The sequence below is a fragment of the Nelusetta ayraudi genome, unplaced genomic scaffold (genome assembly GCF_046127955.1).
Source record: "Nelusetta ayraudi isolate G7.1 ecotype Tasmania unplaced genomic scaffold, CSIRO-AGI_Nayr_v1 ptg000026l, whole genome shotgun sequence".
Taxonomy (NCBI): Eukaryota; Metazoa; Chordata; class Actinopteri; order Tetraodontiformes; family Monacanthidae; genus Nelusetta; species Nelusetta ayraudi.
In genome coordinates, this window is record NW_027466076.1 from 3,761,058 (window position 1) to 3,777,008 (window position 15,951).

Consider the following 15,951-nt stretch of genomic DNA (forward strand, 5'->3'; position numbering starts at 1 on the left):
CAAAAGTCTTTGTCTGCATTTTGGCGACGGTCAGATCTCGTTTACCAGGTTTCCGTCCTTTGTCGCCGGCTGATCGAGGGAGACGCCACTCAAGTGCTTTTCTGTTGGCTGTCGAGGCCAAAAAAACAACAAAATACAGTTTTTGTTTTTGCTTTTGTTTTTTTGAACACTTTAGATGATGATTTGCTCTGCGTCTTGTTTCGTTTGAAATGTTTCCCGGTGCTTGAGCAGCATTTGCTAACTGATGCTAACTACGCTTGTCGAGCAGGACGTCACCTGCTGCTGCTTCCCGTTTACATTAAATCACGATTGGATTTTCATGCCGCAGTTCAGTTAGCCCTCTGTTTCCAGCCTCCTGCTAAAACGCCTGAGGCTTTGCTGGAACCCAGTGCCCTTGGTGACATCACAGAGGGCGGGTTCACTTCCTCCTCCTCCTCCTTCCTGCTCCGAGTCGTCTGAACTCCATTTCACTCTTCATTTTCCCTCCCTGCTCACGGAGTAGGTTCACTCCTGGGGGTGGAGGAGGTGGAGGAGGAGGAACAACAGCAGCAGCAGCAGCAGCAGCAGCTCCGGGCTGATGGATGGCTGCCGGAGACCCTGGGACCTGCTGGCAGGCCAGACTTCATCCATCGCCGCCGCTCGCCACCATCACTCACGTCCCTCTGATGCAGTGGGAGTCCCTCAGTGACGGATGGTGTGCAGCTCCTCCAGCCTCCCCAGTCCCTGCAGATGATGAGGAACCCCCTTCCCCCCGACTCTCCCCACCCCTGTCCTTGCTGCTCTGACAACCCACTCTCCCCCAAACTTATCGCAAGATCAATGATCCAAGGTTCAGGTAGAAGTGTTGAGTTCGGGCAACTGGATTTGTTCTTGTTACCGTGAAGCTCAGTGCTGCCTCTCAGCTGTGTTTCCAGCTCAGCCTGTTTACTGGTCCAACAGTTTACTGGTTTGACTGTTTCCAGCTCAGCCTGTTTACTGGTCCAACAGTTTACTGGTTTGACTGTTTACTGGGCCAAGTTTTTACTGGTTTCACTGTTTCCAGGTCTGACTGTCCTGGTCCGACTATTGGCTGGTCTGACTCTGTACTGGTTTGACTGTTTACTGGTTTGATTGTTTACTGGTCTGACTGTTTACTGGTCCGACTGCTTATTGGTTTAACTGATGATTATCATCAAAACACCCAATCTAAATAACTCCATGAGTAAGGCACATTGTGCCGACGTGTGTGTGTGTGTGGGCTCTGCCTGCCGCACCTGAGCGCTCTCTCTCTCTTTCTCTCTCTCTCTCACTCTCTCTCAGCAGATTATGACTTTTTTTGCAGGTGGCAGTTATCTGATTGGTCATGGGCAGAAATAGATGTTGCATTGCTGTTGGCAGCAAGCGTAAGTGCGTGTGTGCGGTGGCAGTCGGCCTTATTAAAGACCATTAGGAGGTGCTGTAGCCACCCGCCTGCAGCGCCCTTAATGAAACCTAGATTAAAGGTAAACAAATTAGAAAGTATTGAAATTGACGCTGGCAAAAAAAAAATTCAAACAAACATCTGTGTTTATGGCTGCATTTATTTTTCAATCTTACACACACACACACACACACACACACACACACACACACACACGGACCTGCTGTGTGCGTAAATGCACTGATGAGGACAGAGTGGAAGTCGTTGTCTTCTGAGGACGTCCTTCCGCCCAGCAGCCACCTGCTCAATTTAGCCTTAATAAAGCAGCGTAGCCTCCCTTTAAAAAAGTGTGAATCCATCCAATCAAAGGCAGCAGGCGTCTATTGTGTGTATGAGTGTGTGTGTGTGCAGATGGCGTTTTTGTGTGGCGACAACCTTGAGCAACAACACGTAGGAGACAAATATAATTTTAACCCCCCCCCCCATCCCTCACAGATCCATCCAGGATGCCTCACTGGGGGTGGGGGGGTGAAGAGGGGGAGGGGGCTGGGGACTTGGGGGAGCGGAGGGACAGGCGGTTCAAACAAGAGAGAATGTGGCGAAACAAAAAGCGGCCCGGAAACATAAATAGTGTCACATGGTGAAATAAATCCCTTCCTACTGAACAAGAGAGCCGGAAAATCCAATGAAGCCTCCCCTGAAGGACGGAGCGCTAAGTGGAAACATCCACTCAATAATGTAGCCGCCCGGCAGAAATCACTGCGGCCCAGTAAAATACCTTGGTTAAGATATTGGATTTTTAATCTGCGGGGTTGCGGGAGGAGCCGCAGGGCGGCGGCGGCGGCTGATTGATGAGGCCGCTCCGATTTACACCAGCGTATTGATACAGGATACTTGATTAAGATGCTTTTCAAGCTGGCGGGGGGGGGGGGTAGAGGGGGATGACGACCCTGGAGTGGAGCCACGCTAACACCGCAGCAGCAGCAGATGATGCACTCCAAGAAATTAAAAAAGGAGGAGGCGGCGGCACTTCCAGGGGCCGATTCCTGGCATGGGGAGGGGGTGGGAGGGAACTGGGGGGAAAGGGGGGTCAGGTTATGGGGGCCGTCCGGCAGGGCGTGGCAAAGGCAATTGGCCACTTGTAACGTCTCAAACTGTCCACGTCTGCTGACGGTGGTGCAAACCTCTCGACTGATGACACTGATGTAAATCAATTGGCCTCCAATCCACCAGGGGGCGCTGAGGGCCTGCTGAGGTCACAAACAAGGCCAACAGAAGCCGGTACTGATGCACAACCACAAACTGGGCTGCGGTTCATCTGGAGTTATGTCCAGTGGCAACCCGAGATAATTACGCTGGCCAAAACTAATTGGACGCAGGGATGATGAGGGTAGAGAGCATCCGTCCAGATACCATCGCATGAAACAGGAAATGATTGTTGTGGAAGCGGCAGCGGCCTTTTAATTGCTCCGCAGGCGCTTCCCTGTTTACTGCCGTGATTAAGTCCAACACTGGGGCCATCAATTATTTCCAGGCAGCACAAAGACTCCTGACGACTGCGCTGCTCACCAGATCCAGGTCATTACTCTTCCTGGCCGCCTCATTAGCGCCATGGGAGCTCCAGACAGTTGATCAGTGGGTTGAATCCACACTCTCAGTATGATGCATGTACAGTGGAAGTTCAGCAGGCAGGTTCTGGGACTCTCATTCCTGGTCCGTCAGGACAAGTCAAGACCCTTTCAGGACCAGTCAAGGCCATTCAGGACCAGTCGGGATCCGATTAGGATCTCAGGATCAATCAGGACCTTTAAGGACGGTCCAACCCCAGGCTTCTCATGACGTCCGGTGGGTCACACAACGAGCGTGTGGTCTTCCAGCCCACCATCTTCTCCACCTCTTTCAGCATCGGAAGCTGTCGGAAGGACACAAAGAGGCTCTCGAAGCTGTGGGTCAATCTGAGGTCCATCCTTTAAACTTTGAGACAAAAATGAAATCAAAGTCCTCAGTGGCACTGTGTGGGTGGGGCTTAGAGACCAGTGTCTTTTATGTTTGGCATGAACGGCTGCAGCGTCTTTGATGTTGGAATTTAAGAGCAGGAAACTGGCTGCACAGTGGCAGGATCGTCGCATCGCAGGTCAAGTTCCTGTCTACATGACTGTTGGCTTTTAAAAAAAACTCACACTTTTCTCAAACACAGTCCTAACAGAACCGTGCGAGAGAAGAAATCGTTATTTTCTCCCAAAACATCAGGAACAACACAATGCAGCAAACCGAAGGACAGACAGATATCAAGCAGAGCGGCCAAACCCTGATTGAGTCCTTCTTCGAGAGGATCACAGAGGAACAGCTGAGGCTGCTGAAGTCGGGTTCCCCCGATCAGGCCACCAAGATCCTACTGGCAGAGTTGATCCTGGACATGATCAGGTCAGTCACTGGCAGCGTGCTGACGGTCCTCAAGGACATCTACGACGTTGATGACCAGGAAGATCAGCCCAGTGTGGATCAAGTCACCACCCAGATCTCCTCCAGAGCTCTGGGCATCGATGACCAGGTGGACAGCATCAGCTCCAGAAGCCTGTCAGACCTGTTGGCTGAGGAGGTCCGCAGGAACGTGGACTCGGCTCTCTCCAACGGAATCCACAATCTGGACCTTGCCGCAGATCAGAGTGTCACACAGCCTCACAGGATCTCCACCATGGTCCTTCATGCCTCCAGGATGATGCGGGAACTGTCCATGAAGATGAAAAATATGTTCATACCATGTCGGAATAAACTGAGATCAAGAGAGAATCTGATCCAGGACGATGTGCGACTGTCCTGGTCCAGATCCGGTCTGGGTCAGAGGGAAGAACCGGGTCTGTTTGACACTGGCTGGCCTCAGTCACGCAGCTCAGCGGGACAGAAAACTCCTGAGACTCCTGAGCTTTTACAGGAAAGCTGGAGGTGCAGAGCAACCGATAAGCTTCAGGAGAGCATCAGCAAAGATTTAACTGAGATCCTCACTCCCTTGCTGGAGGACCTACCAGAAACTGAGTTCTGGAATTTGCAGTCTGATATCGGAGACGAGCTGGAGATCCTCTCAGAGGAAGTGGGCCAGATAGTTTGTTCCAAAGACAGGGACAACCTCCAGCGGGCTCGGCTCATGATCAAAGAGTTCTTGGCAAAGAGTTTCGCCAAGGTCTGGATACACCGCTTCTTGATCCAGCTCAAGAAGAAGCACCGGCAGTACAGCAACATTGACAACGGTGCGCTGGTGGAGTCGTTGGTGGACACCTTCACCTCCTTGAATCAGCAGGAAGCGGAGGAGGAGGATGAGAACAAGGACTCTCTGACGCTGCTCTTCAGGAGGATCTCCAGCAGCACCATCCTAGTCTTCACCAAGCAGCTGAGCGACTTGATCTACCCCCACTTCCTGCCCCAGCCACTCCCTGACTCCACCTTGAAAAGCAGCGGGAACCTTAGAGAAGTGGAAGCCACGTACGCAGACACGTATGCAGACATCCAGAGCAAAGTCTGGGTCTTTGTGGTCCTGCTCAACTGGTGGCTGAAAACTCAGGGGAAGACTCTGAGTGAGAGGGTCAACATCCTGACCAGAGATGTTGTGGAACCGCCGCCACTGCCGCCTACAGACGACGTCCTGCCCAGGTACCAGGTGGTGCGGCAGGCGATCGATGGCCCGAGGTACGAGGAAGGCCAACAGGAAGTGGAGTTGCCAACGGAAAGGAAGAGCATGCTGGTGAAGCTGCTGATAGAGAAGGTTCTCTGGGAGATCTACTGCGATGTGAAGATGCTGCCGGAGAAGAAAGACGACATGACCAACCGTCTGTTCGAGAGGGTCTGGGCCGAAGTCCACCAGGCAGAGTTGTTTGTCGCCGTGAAGAACCTCAAGAGCACATCCATGAAGATCTACAAGCAGCTGTGCAAAATGTGGACCAGTGCGGACCAGCTGCTGTGCCTGCTGATAGCTCAGGACCCCACCACTGAACTCTACATTGCCTCCGTCTTCAGAGGTCACCTGACCAGTCCAGCGGCAAAACCCGGCTACCTCCGCAGTCTCCTCTCCTCGCTGGGCAGAGCCGTCACCCGACCCTTCAGGAACACAGACAAGACTCTCAGCCCTTTCTTTGAGATGTTGTCTTCGTGATGTGAGGAGGCAGAGTCGGGCGTCAGGCCAAGTAACTTAGAATTGCGGCTGTTGTCCCGCATGGTTTCTCATGGTTCCTCATGGTTCCTCTTGATGCTCCTTCTCACAACCTCCTGGACGGTATCCCTGTGAGAAGGACTGAGCTGTCTCCTGAGTCTCAGTTCCTTGCCCAGTACACAAGTGGTTCGGCATACCTACTGTAGCTGCTCCCTACTGTGGCTCCCCCTGCAAAAGGGGAACAGGGCCTCCTCGCTACCCTGGACGATGACTGTCGCAAGAGGGCAGGACTGGAGCCCGGCTGCCTGGCCTGCACCAGCACCAAGACCAGGACCACCTCCAGCACCAGCACTAGGACCAGCACTGCATCAGGACCAGCACCAGGACCAGCTCCAGTACCAGCACCAGTGCCCGCACAAATACCAGCACCAACACTAGTGCCTGCACCAGTACCAGCACCAGTACCACCACCCAGAACAACATCTGCAATAGTACCCACACTAGTACTAGCACCAGGACCAACGCCAGTACCAGTACCAGGACCGACACCACCACCAGTACCGGCACCAGGATCAGGTCCTTCCTCCTGGAGTTCCAGTGGTGGTCGTCCTGGTCACACGTGGCTGGTGATGACAGGACCAGCAGAAGGTCATACTGGACCAAACTGGTCTGAACTGCTTCCATCCTGTTTAAAATGCCCAAACCTGGCTTTCCAGCTCAGGTTTTGTGGCCACTTATTTGGAATTCCTTCTCGAGTTGACGGGAGGCCAGTTGAGTGCAGCTTCTATTTTCTCTGTCTGGGTCCCTCAGTGGCTCCAGTCAGAGGTGGGATGAGTTTTTGCTTACAATTCTGGCAAAAAACTAAACTAAACAAAACAAAAATTACACCTGTGGGCCTAAAGTTGAAATTTTCTGGATTTTTGATTCTTCATTCACTTCCTGACAGGAACATAAATCACCAGAAAGGTGTAAAAAAAATAAAAAAAATAAAACAAAACCTGACCCTGGAGGAGTCGCAGCTTAAATTGATTAATGCAGCTTCCACAGAAGGTTCAGACGGCCGCTGCTGATTGGCTGCTTCCTCAAGGTCCTTTATGGTTTTGCCATTTGGATGGACTTTTTTTTACCCACGAGTTTCTTCCAGTCAAAGGTGTCTGTGTTTTTGTTTTGTTTTTTAGCTGCTGGCTGTAAACAGGCGGCTCCCAGATGTTCGGAAGACGTGTTTTGTTTTTGTTTTTTTGAAGGGGGGTGGGAGGGAAAGTCCATGAAGTGGAGGTAAAATAAAAAAAAATATCTGATGAAGAATCTGATCAAGAGTTGTTTTCTGCTTTCTGATCGGTTGAAATATGTTTGTGCTGGTAGCACAGAGCCAGCTTATTATTCCACCGCCTGTTAGCGTCATTAGCAGCAGCAGTAGCAGCAGATGGTGCCAACGTCTGATGAGGAAAATAAACCTTTTAGAAACAAGCAGAAACGTCGCACACTTCAGCACCACGACGACAACAACAACAGAACAACAACAACAGACTCACACTCAGTTGCTCCCCAGCGGCTCTCAATCACTCAGTCACATCGTCCTGTGTGTGTGTGTGTGTGTGTGTGTGTGTGTGTGTGTCAGCCACAGGTCGGTGTCCTGACGAGGTCACCTGCTCTTCCCCACTGAGGTCCCCGTAAACACTGTGTTGGTCTGAGGGGCCAAACGGACATTCCCTCCGGGCTGCTGGAGCGCGGCCAGCTGGAGGCGCCGCCGAGCTTGTCGATAACACTTTAATGTGCTGCTTTGCTCTGATGTCCAGTCATAAAGTCCCATCTGCCAGCGCTCCTCGCTGGCCCCGCCCACCATCACTGGCACGTCGTGGTTGCCGCCGCCAGTGAGGAGAGAGAGACTGGCTCTCGCTACTTCCTGTCTTTCTCTTTTCTGTCTCTCTTCGTCTTGCCTCCCTGTTTCCTGTCTTTTTGCTCCCTGTCTCACTGCTTCCTGTTTCTTGTCTCTCCTCTCACTGTTTCCTGTCTTACTGTCTTAATGCTTCCTGTCTCACTGTTTACCGTATTGCTGCTTTCTATCTTTCTGCTTCCTGTCTCACTGCTTCCTATCTCTCTGCTTCCTGTCTCCTGTTTCCTGTCTCTTTGTTCCCTGTCTCACTGTTCCACTGTTTCCTGTCTCATTGTATTTACTTCTTAGTTGTATCTCTCTGTCTCTCTCTCGGGTTCTGCTCAGGAAGATAAATCCAGAACCGGTGGCGCCGAGCTCTGATCTCCCTGTCACCCATGATTGGCTGTGATCTGGCAGCTCGACAGGCTGAGAGCTGATTGGCTGCGGCAGATAAACGGCTCCCCACTCTCCAGCGAGGGACTCCAAAGGTCCGAGATCATCCGGAGCCGCTTGGCGCCTCCTGCTGTCCGACTGTGTTGCTGGCAAGCGGGAGGGAGCAGTAGCTGGCGGCCAATAAGAGCCGAGCTGGCAGCCAATAAGAGCCGAGCTGGCGGCCAATCAGAGGCGAGCTGGCGGCGCTCCGGTAGAAACGATGAAGACATATGGTGGCGAGATGAAGCGGCCTCCTCTCGGCGGTCTAGTGAGGACGCCATCGCTGCTGCGGACTCCACCCCCCTCTACTTCTTACTCCGCCTCCCACACTTGACTCCACCCCCCACTCCTAACTCTGCCGTCCAATCAGGCAGCGCCGGGAGAGAGTGCTGGACAGAGAGAGGGCAGAGTAGAGGAGAGTCTACAGCTGCGATCCATCCAACCCACCTGCAGGGGGCGCTCTCCTCTGATCACAACCTCTCGGGTTGTGCTGTGCTCTGATTAGCTCTAGGTCCTAATGCGGAGAGGTCGGGGGGCGGAGCCTTGCAATGCTTTGCTGCTCTTCATCCTTTCAGGGCCCTTTTTGTCGCGGGCCTCTCCTCGCTCCGCCGGGTGGCGCCGCTGAGCTCCTCCCCTGTAATCTGCTGGCCACCGCCACCACCTGCACTGGCTGATAAAACTCCCCGCGGCCGGTCATGCGACCGCCGGCACCACAAAAGACTGGCAGCGTTTCATTCTAAAAATAAAATGTCCTGAGGCTGGAAAAAATCCTGCAGCCTCCTGTCCACTTGAAGAAGAAGAGGAAGAAGAGGAGGAGGAGAAAGAGGAACATGGTGAAGAGTTCTCACCCAGCAGAGGGGGCGGAGCTCCCAACCTCATCAATTATACAGCCCGCCTGTGTGTGTGTGTGTGTATGTGGGTGTGTGGCTCCGCTTGTATCCCAGGCGTTTAGTTTAATATTGAAACCTGCTCTTGTTTTTTATCTCTCTCTCTCTCTCACACACACACACACACACATACACACACACACACTGAACCCTCATCAGCTCTTGGTTGATCAATAATTCAACTGTTTTTTAATCGGCTGCTTCCTTCAGATGTTCCTCTGCAGGATCTTTTCTTCAGGGGAAAGAAACAAAAGCAGAGATTTTAAATGTTTACATTCTCAACAATCCAGCATGACAACCAGCAGGTTCACCAGCAAAACTAGCAGAACCAGCAGTTAAACCAGCAGATCCACCAACATCCAGTGAGGAAAAAAAAGTCAGGCTGTGAGGAACTTCAGAGGAACCCTGAAGGAGGCTTTCCTCTTCTCACTGACCTCGTGTGGAGAAGATCACCGTCCATCATCCATCCATCCTCCAATGCGATTGTTTCTGCTTCAGTCGGATGTTTTCAGAGGTCTCAGCTTCTCAGGAAACATCTGACAACCTCCTGAAGCTCCTCATGATGTCTTCTGAGCTGAGCGTTTCAGGTGGAGCTTGGGCCACCAACCCACTGACTGTGGAGCTCCAGCAACCTCCCGACTTCCTGGACTGAAGTGTAGAAAACATCTCGGCTGATTCAAACACCTGCTTGACATTTTGCCTCGTTGTTGTTGCAGCAGCAGCAGCAGCAGCCATGTGATTTCAAAAGGTCAGAGAGGTCACGCTGACATCCAGACCAACTTACTGTTTGGCCTTTTAAATTGAAAGGAAATGTCAGCCAGTGTCGGACGCCCACACTCTCCTCCTCCTCCACCACCTCCTTTTCCACCTCCTACACCCACCCCATCCCCAACTCTCACAAGTGATTCCAGTCAGAAGACTTGAGAGCTGCGAAGACATCAGCAGGAGAAGATAAATCCTCTTCATGCAATAAGCTCCACCGCCACCGCCAGCCTGATGATTTAATTAGCAGAGCCGACCAATCAGAGCTCGCCGTGAAGACGACCTCCAGTTTGAAGACCGAGAGAAGACGAGAAAGTGACGCAGCTCTGCCGCTCTCAGGAAGCTTCACCTTCATCTGCAGGTGCGACGGCTGAAGGGTCTTCGTCGGCAAAGTCTTGCTTCAGTTCCGCTCTCTGATTGGCTGTTTTGAAGACGCAGCTTCCTGATTGGATGGAGGGCCACTTCCTGGTCTGAGGAACCCAGTGCTTGCGTGATGGACGCGGTGGTTGCGGAGCTTCCTCCCCCTGAAGTTTCCTTTGATTTTCCCAGCAGCCTCGGCGGTGTCGCACGATCAGAACTGGTGATGCTAATGTTAATGTTAATGAGTCAACGCTCTCAGAACTTCCTGTTCTTTCGCAGTTTCCCGGTGAGGAACCAGTGAAGGCGGTGATTGAAGTTCGCCAGGCACCGCGTTCACAGGTGCCCTGTACCCCCGCCCTCCCGGCACTCCTTGGGGATCAACTGTTGCTTCATTTCACAGAGTGCTCGCCGCCACCGCCAGGAAAAGTCTGGCAGCGCGGCGGCGGCGAGCGCCACGCGTTCCAGGTTCCTCCCTTTTGAAGTGCGAAACCGCTTTGCCGCTTCACTCGCCGAGCGCCGTTTTCCTACTTTTGATGGGATGCCCGACAAGCAGGCGCAAGCCCAAAACCAAAAAAAAAAGGTGTTTTAGCAATTAGCAACAATTAGCCTTGGCTAATTAGACTAAACGCCCGGCTGCTGATCTCTGGCCTCCTCCTGTCCAGCACCCAACCCCTCCCCCCTCTACTTCCTGTCCAAGCCAGTGGACTGACCATGGATGTATTATAAGAACTGCATACCAGATTGGCAATATGCCGGCGGGACGATTTGGCCACTCGTAGATTTTTCAGTTGTCGTCTTTTAGTCCTTTAGAAAAAGTGATAAAGGCCAGAAAATCACCAGGAAAGAGTTTATTTACAACGTGACGTCACAACATCGTACGTGCTTCTGTGTCTTAGCTTGTTATGACGGGCCGCGTCCTGACGTGTCTGTAAGTGACATTCTCCAGAATCAGTCTGAATGGCCAAATAAATCATAGAGCATGATGGGAAGTGACACTACTGCGCATGCCCTATGGGTCCATTAATGCGGAAGTTAAAAAAACTTTTTCGCCGTATGCACTGGGTGAGCAGTTTCATTGAAATGAATGCGCAGCCATCTTGGAGTCTGGGGGTGTGGTCCATATCCCCACACCTCTCCCTCTCCCCCTCTAATTCCTGTCCAGGCCAGTAGACTGACTGGAGACAGAAGCGGGCGCTAGCAGGCTAGCAGACTAGCGGGAACATTGACATTCAGCAGCTCGCGCCGCCGAGGACTCGACATGCAGGCGGCCGCCGTCTCTTTTTAATGAGACACGTCTCCTCCTCAGACTGTTTTGGGCTCCTTTTGTTCCCGTATCGACTTTCAGCGCCCACAGCGGCGGCGGCAGCACAAGCAGTGGCGGCGGCGGTTTCCTCAGATCCTCCAGAATCAAGTCAAGCATGTGTGAATGTTAATGCTGCTGCTGTTTACTCCCCCTGTGGGCGGGAGGACGTCGATACATGGCTGACGGACGTCCCAGACAGCATCACTCACTCCTCTTCCTCCTCTTTCTTCTTCTTCGTCTTCTTGTACTGATCTGCCCACCTTCAAATCTCATCTCAAAACCCACCTTTTTAGAACTGCTTTTAACATCTGCTTAATTGTCCTGCGTTTCCTGTCCTACTTTGTCATTCACTTCAACGTCTTGAATTTCTTTTAAATTTGCTTGATTTCTTCAGATTTTATGTACCTCTACATTTTGATTTATTTGGAGTTATGATTCTATGTACTGATTTTATTTTTTCTAATGTCCTTGCAAAGTGTCTGAGGTTTCTGATAAACGCTATACAAATGAAATTTACCACTGTATTATTATTAGGAATGTTATTCTTCTTCAGGTTTAACTCACTCATAAAATCTCAGAAGCAGAAATTTCACAATGAAAAGCCAACGGACGGCTCTCAAACCGGCAGAACTGGAAGCCCCTCGGGAGGTCAGAGGTCAAGGTTGGGAAATGAATGCCAGCCTGCCTGCAGGTAAACAGAGTCTCCACCAGGGGTTCCCTTCTGTTACCTCTGATCGATGGTTCGCCCGCAAGGCAGCCGTGAAGAATGTAAACGATGCGTTCGGGGCCACCAGGGGAGGGACGGCGCCCGCCGCTCGCCGCCCCCTTAACCAATTACAGTGGCGGCGCTGCTGTTTACATTTCCAGAGTGGGATCGGAGGGGGGGGGGGGTGCAGACAGGGGCTTATGGGATTGAGAGGCTGTGCAGCCGTGATGCTCAAAGCCGCTAGTCGCATGAATATTTAGCGTCTGCATCCTCATGCAGAAGCTTTAGCTGGGCAGCAGAGTGAGGCGGTGCCCCCTGGGGGTGGGGAGGAGGAGGAGGAGGAGGTTGACGTTGAAGAGGGGGTGGAGGTGGAGGAGGAGGAAGGTGAGAAGGAGGACTTTGAGGAAAGGGAGGAGGTGACGGTGGAGGAGGAGGACTTTGAGGAAAGGGAGGAGGTGACGGTGGAGGAGGAGGAAGTGGAGTAGATGGAGCAGGAGGGGAGGAGGAGGGTGAGGAGAATGGAGAGGAGGGGGAGGAGAAGGATTTGCTGCCCACCACTTTCTCAGGGGATGATGGGTAAAATGTGGAGGACAAATTCTGCATCCTTCGGGATGTGACAATCAGTGTGACTTTAACCTTTAAAGACGATTCAAACTCATTCAGCGATTCTTTTTCAGATTTTTGACTGTAGAATCTGAAGCTGCTGCCGGCCGTGGAGCCACCTTCAGCTTGAAGGGTGTAACTGCAGCCAGGCGTCGTCAAGGGTTAGCAGTCAGCTGCAGGACGGATCTCGGAGGTGAGGCTAGTGTCTCATCGTGGCAGAGTGTGCCTGCCTGGAACAACTCTGACCTCTGACCTCTGAACTTTGACGTAGACCTCGTTCTTGCAACAGCAGATAGTACAGTGTGGATCTACACAGACCCCCTGTGGTGGGAACAGGAAGTGTGCATTGACTAGAAGACACGTCAGAGAAGTTTGACAGAAACTGACGTGACGAGCTGACGTGCACCTCCTATTGGCCGAGAGCTTAGGGCCCCCTGGCTCCCCCTGCCTGCCAGTGACCGAACAGCAACACTGAGAGGCTTTTAAGGCGTTTGACGAGGGGACAAAGACGGAACTTGCGTCGTTCCGCAGGGAGCCAAATGTGATTCTGATTCAGCCAACGTGGCCCAAACAGATGTTCCACATTAATTCCTCGTCTGGGGACTCGATTGTCTGACGTTATTTTTTATTATTTTGTTTCCCCTCCAAACAAATATATCACCGCGCCGGCTATTCACGAGGCTTAATTACACCATCAAAACCAATTAAAAGTCTGCTCGCCGTCTCCGGCAACGCATGCAAATGCATCATTTTGTGACGGAGGGAATAAATTGAGCCATGAATCAGTGTCTGGGGGGCATCTGTCCAACGGAGCTGCAGCAGGCGGCCAGAGCATCGTCTTTATCGCCTCCAGGACCAGGACTGGGACTAGGAACAGAAGCAGGAGCAGGACCTTGACCAAAACCAGGACCAGGACCAGGACCAGGACCAGGACCAGGACCAGGAGTAGGGGCGGGAGAAGGATCAGGACCAGCACCAGGACGTGGACCAGGAGCCTGACTTCTACCAGGACCAGAGGCAGGAGGAGAACAAGGATCAGGACAAGGACCTGGGTTAAGACCAGGAGTAGGATCTTGAGATTGATCAAGAGCTGATCAATCAACCTTCTTGTCCACAGCCAATTTAACGAGGCCTTAGTGATCCACCTCCTGCAGGAGATCCACAGCGTTGTCCCCTAAGGCGGAGCTGCTGGATTCATCCTGCAGCTTCAGCTTCCATCTGGCACTTCCATCTCCTGCTGCTCACCTGCAGACAAGTTCATGGTGGTGAAATCTGCCTTTCTTCTTTCAGGCGTGTGTGTGTGTGTGTGTGTGTGTGTGTGTGGTCACCAACTGCTTTTCCCTCAGCTGTCACCAGGGAGACGAATCCATCCAGCTCAGTATTTTATTTCTCCTGACGAGATAAACTGAACATTGATATTTTGGAAACTGGCTCCAACTGGTTCTATCAGGTGAGAGATTGACTGTGTGTGTGTGTGTGAGAGAGAGAGAGGGAGAGAGAGGGAGAGAGAGAGAGACCTGTGCAGCAGAAAAAATGAGCCTCAGCGTTAATCACTGAGATAACGGGGAACAAAGCAGACAAACAGGCCTGAAGGTGCTGCAGCTCCACATCTCTGGAGGAGAACAGCGGCTCTGATGGATTAGCAGATAGCAGCGGCCGTAAATAATTTCATACTTTGTTTCAGCGCCACCTGAATGGGTCGGAGAGCTGAGGAATAATGAGCCGGCCCAGGGCTCCCATTAAGCCCCCGACTGATCCCAATAAACCCAATTATCACCTCCTCCACCTCCTCATCCTCCTGCTCTTCCCCATCCTCCTCTTCCGCAGGTGGTCCTGGTCATGTTGGTCTGGGTCAGATGGTCTCCAGTCAGGTGGTCCTGGCCAGGTGGTCCTGGCCCAGGTCTGTCAGCGACAGGTGGGTCTGAGTCATGTGGGTCTGGGTCAGGTGGTCCTGGTCAGGTAGTCCTTGCCCAGGTAGGTCTGGGTCAGGTGGTCCTGGTCAGGTGAGTCTGGGTCAGGTGGTCCTGGTCGGGTGGGTCTGGGTCAGACCCACGCAGTGGTCCTGGTTCACATGGTCCTAGCCCAGGTGGGTCTGAGTCATGTGGGTCTGGGTCAGGTGGTCCTGGTCAGGTGAGTCTGGGTCAGGTGGTCCTAGTCGGGTGGGTCTGGGTCAGCTAGGTCTGGGTTAGGTGGTTCTGGTTCACATGGTCCTGGCCCAGGTGGGTCTGGGTCAGGTGATCCTGGATCAGTGAGTCTAGGTCAGGTGGTCCTGGCTCAGGTGGTCCTGGTGAGGTGATCCTGGATCTGGTGGTCCTGGATCAGGTGGTCCTGGTGAGGTGGTCCTGGTGAGGTCATCCTGGATCTGGTGGTCCTGTGTCTAGAATAGATCCTGCCCTGCTGGCACAGGCTGGAGGAGGACGGAGTCAGACATGACGTAGCAGAGAACCTCCACCAGGACGGCTCTGCATGTTTCCTTCCAGGCTGCTGAGCTGCAGGAGGTTCTGGATGCAGCGTAGCAGCAGCAGCAGATTTGTGTGTCACTGCTCTCTGTCTAATGTGACACTTTAATCCTCTTAGGAAGCGTTCAGCCTGATCCCGGAATATAAAGAATTCAAAATTCCCTCCTGTTGTTGTTGCCGCTCCGCCGCCCTCCAGCTGACACCTACTGCCTGGCGGCTGCAGGTCGGCGGAGCTCAGAGAGACGGCGCAGCAGCAGCTTCCTCCAAACACGGATTCAAACACGTTTTTAGATTTTAGGTTTTAGACTCGGCTCAGTGATGAAAGTCTGGTTTTATTTGGTGGTGTGATGACTGCTGCTGCTGTTACTGCTGCTGACAGTGTCTCAGTGTGTGTTGTGTGTGTGTGTGTTCACTGTTGTGTTGTAGTTGGGCAACAGCTCCTGCAGCAGCTCGCCTCCGCTGCTTCTCCTGGCCACGCCCCCCTCACACAGACACACGACATCCAGGTGAGTAACCAAGGTCTCATCTTGTCATTGGTGGGTGGGGGGGGGGCAATATTTGAACTTTGACCCTGAATGCAGGAGAAAACGGATGTAGAAAATGAACGGATGGATGTTAGTTGTTCACTTTAGACTGTTTCCCCATCTGTGACATACACAGAGCTGTACTTCACCCAACCACTCGGGGGAGCTACAGATGAGAGGCAGTGACGACAGAGAGACAAATCAAAGACAAATTGATATGAAGCCACTTTACAGTGATATGTCCAGGGTGCCACCCTGCCTTTACCATGTGACAGCTGGGAGAGGCTGCAGTTGACCCCCGCAACCCTGAGTTCAGTAATAAGCAGATATTGGAAATGGATGCATAACCTGTGATGCGTAGTGATCCATCATCCTTTCGCTGAATAGTCATCATGAACATAACTCTGGAGGGCGCCCCCTACTGTCAGCCAACTGGTGCGTCCCTCCCACACTAGTGTTCAGGTGCAGCACTGCAGTTACATGCCAGGTCACCATGATGCAC

At 52.5% G+C, this 15,951-nt stretch overlaps 1 protein-coding gene across 1 annotated transcript in view; it reads left to right on the forward strand.

The window, feature by feature from the left end:
• Positions 1–15,951, forward strand: part of LOC142890244 (metalloprotease TIKI1-like) — a 44,046-nt gene that overhangs the window by 18,029 nt on the left and 10,066 nt on the right. The window lies entirely within an intron of this gene.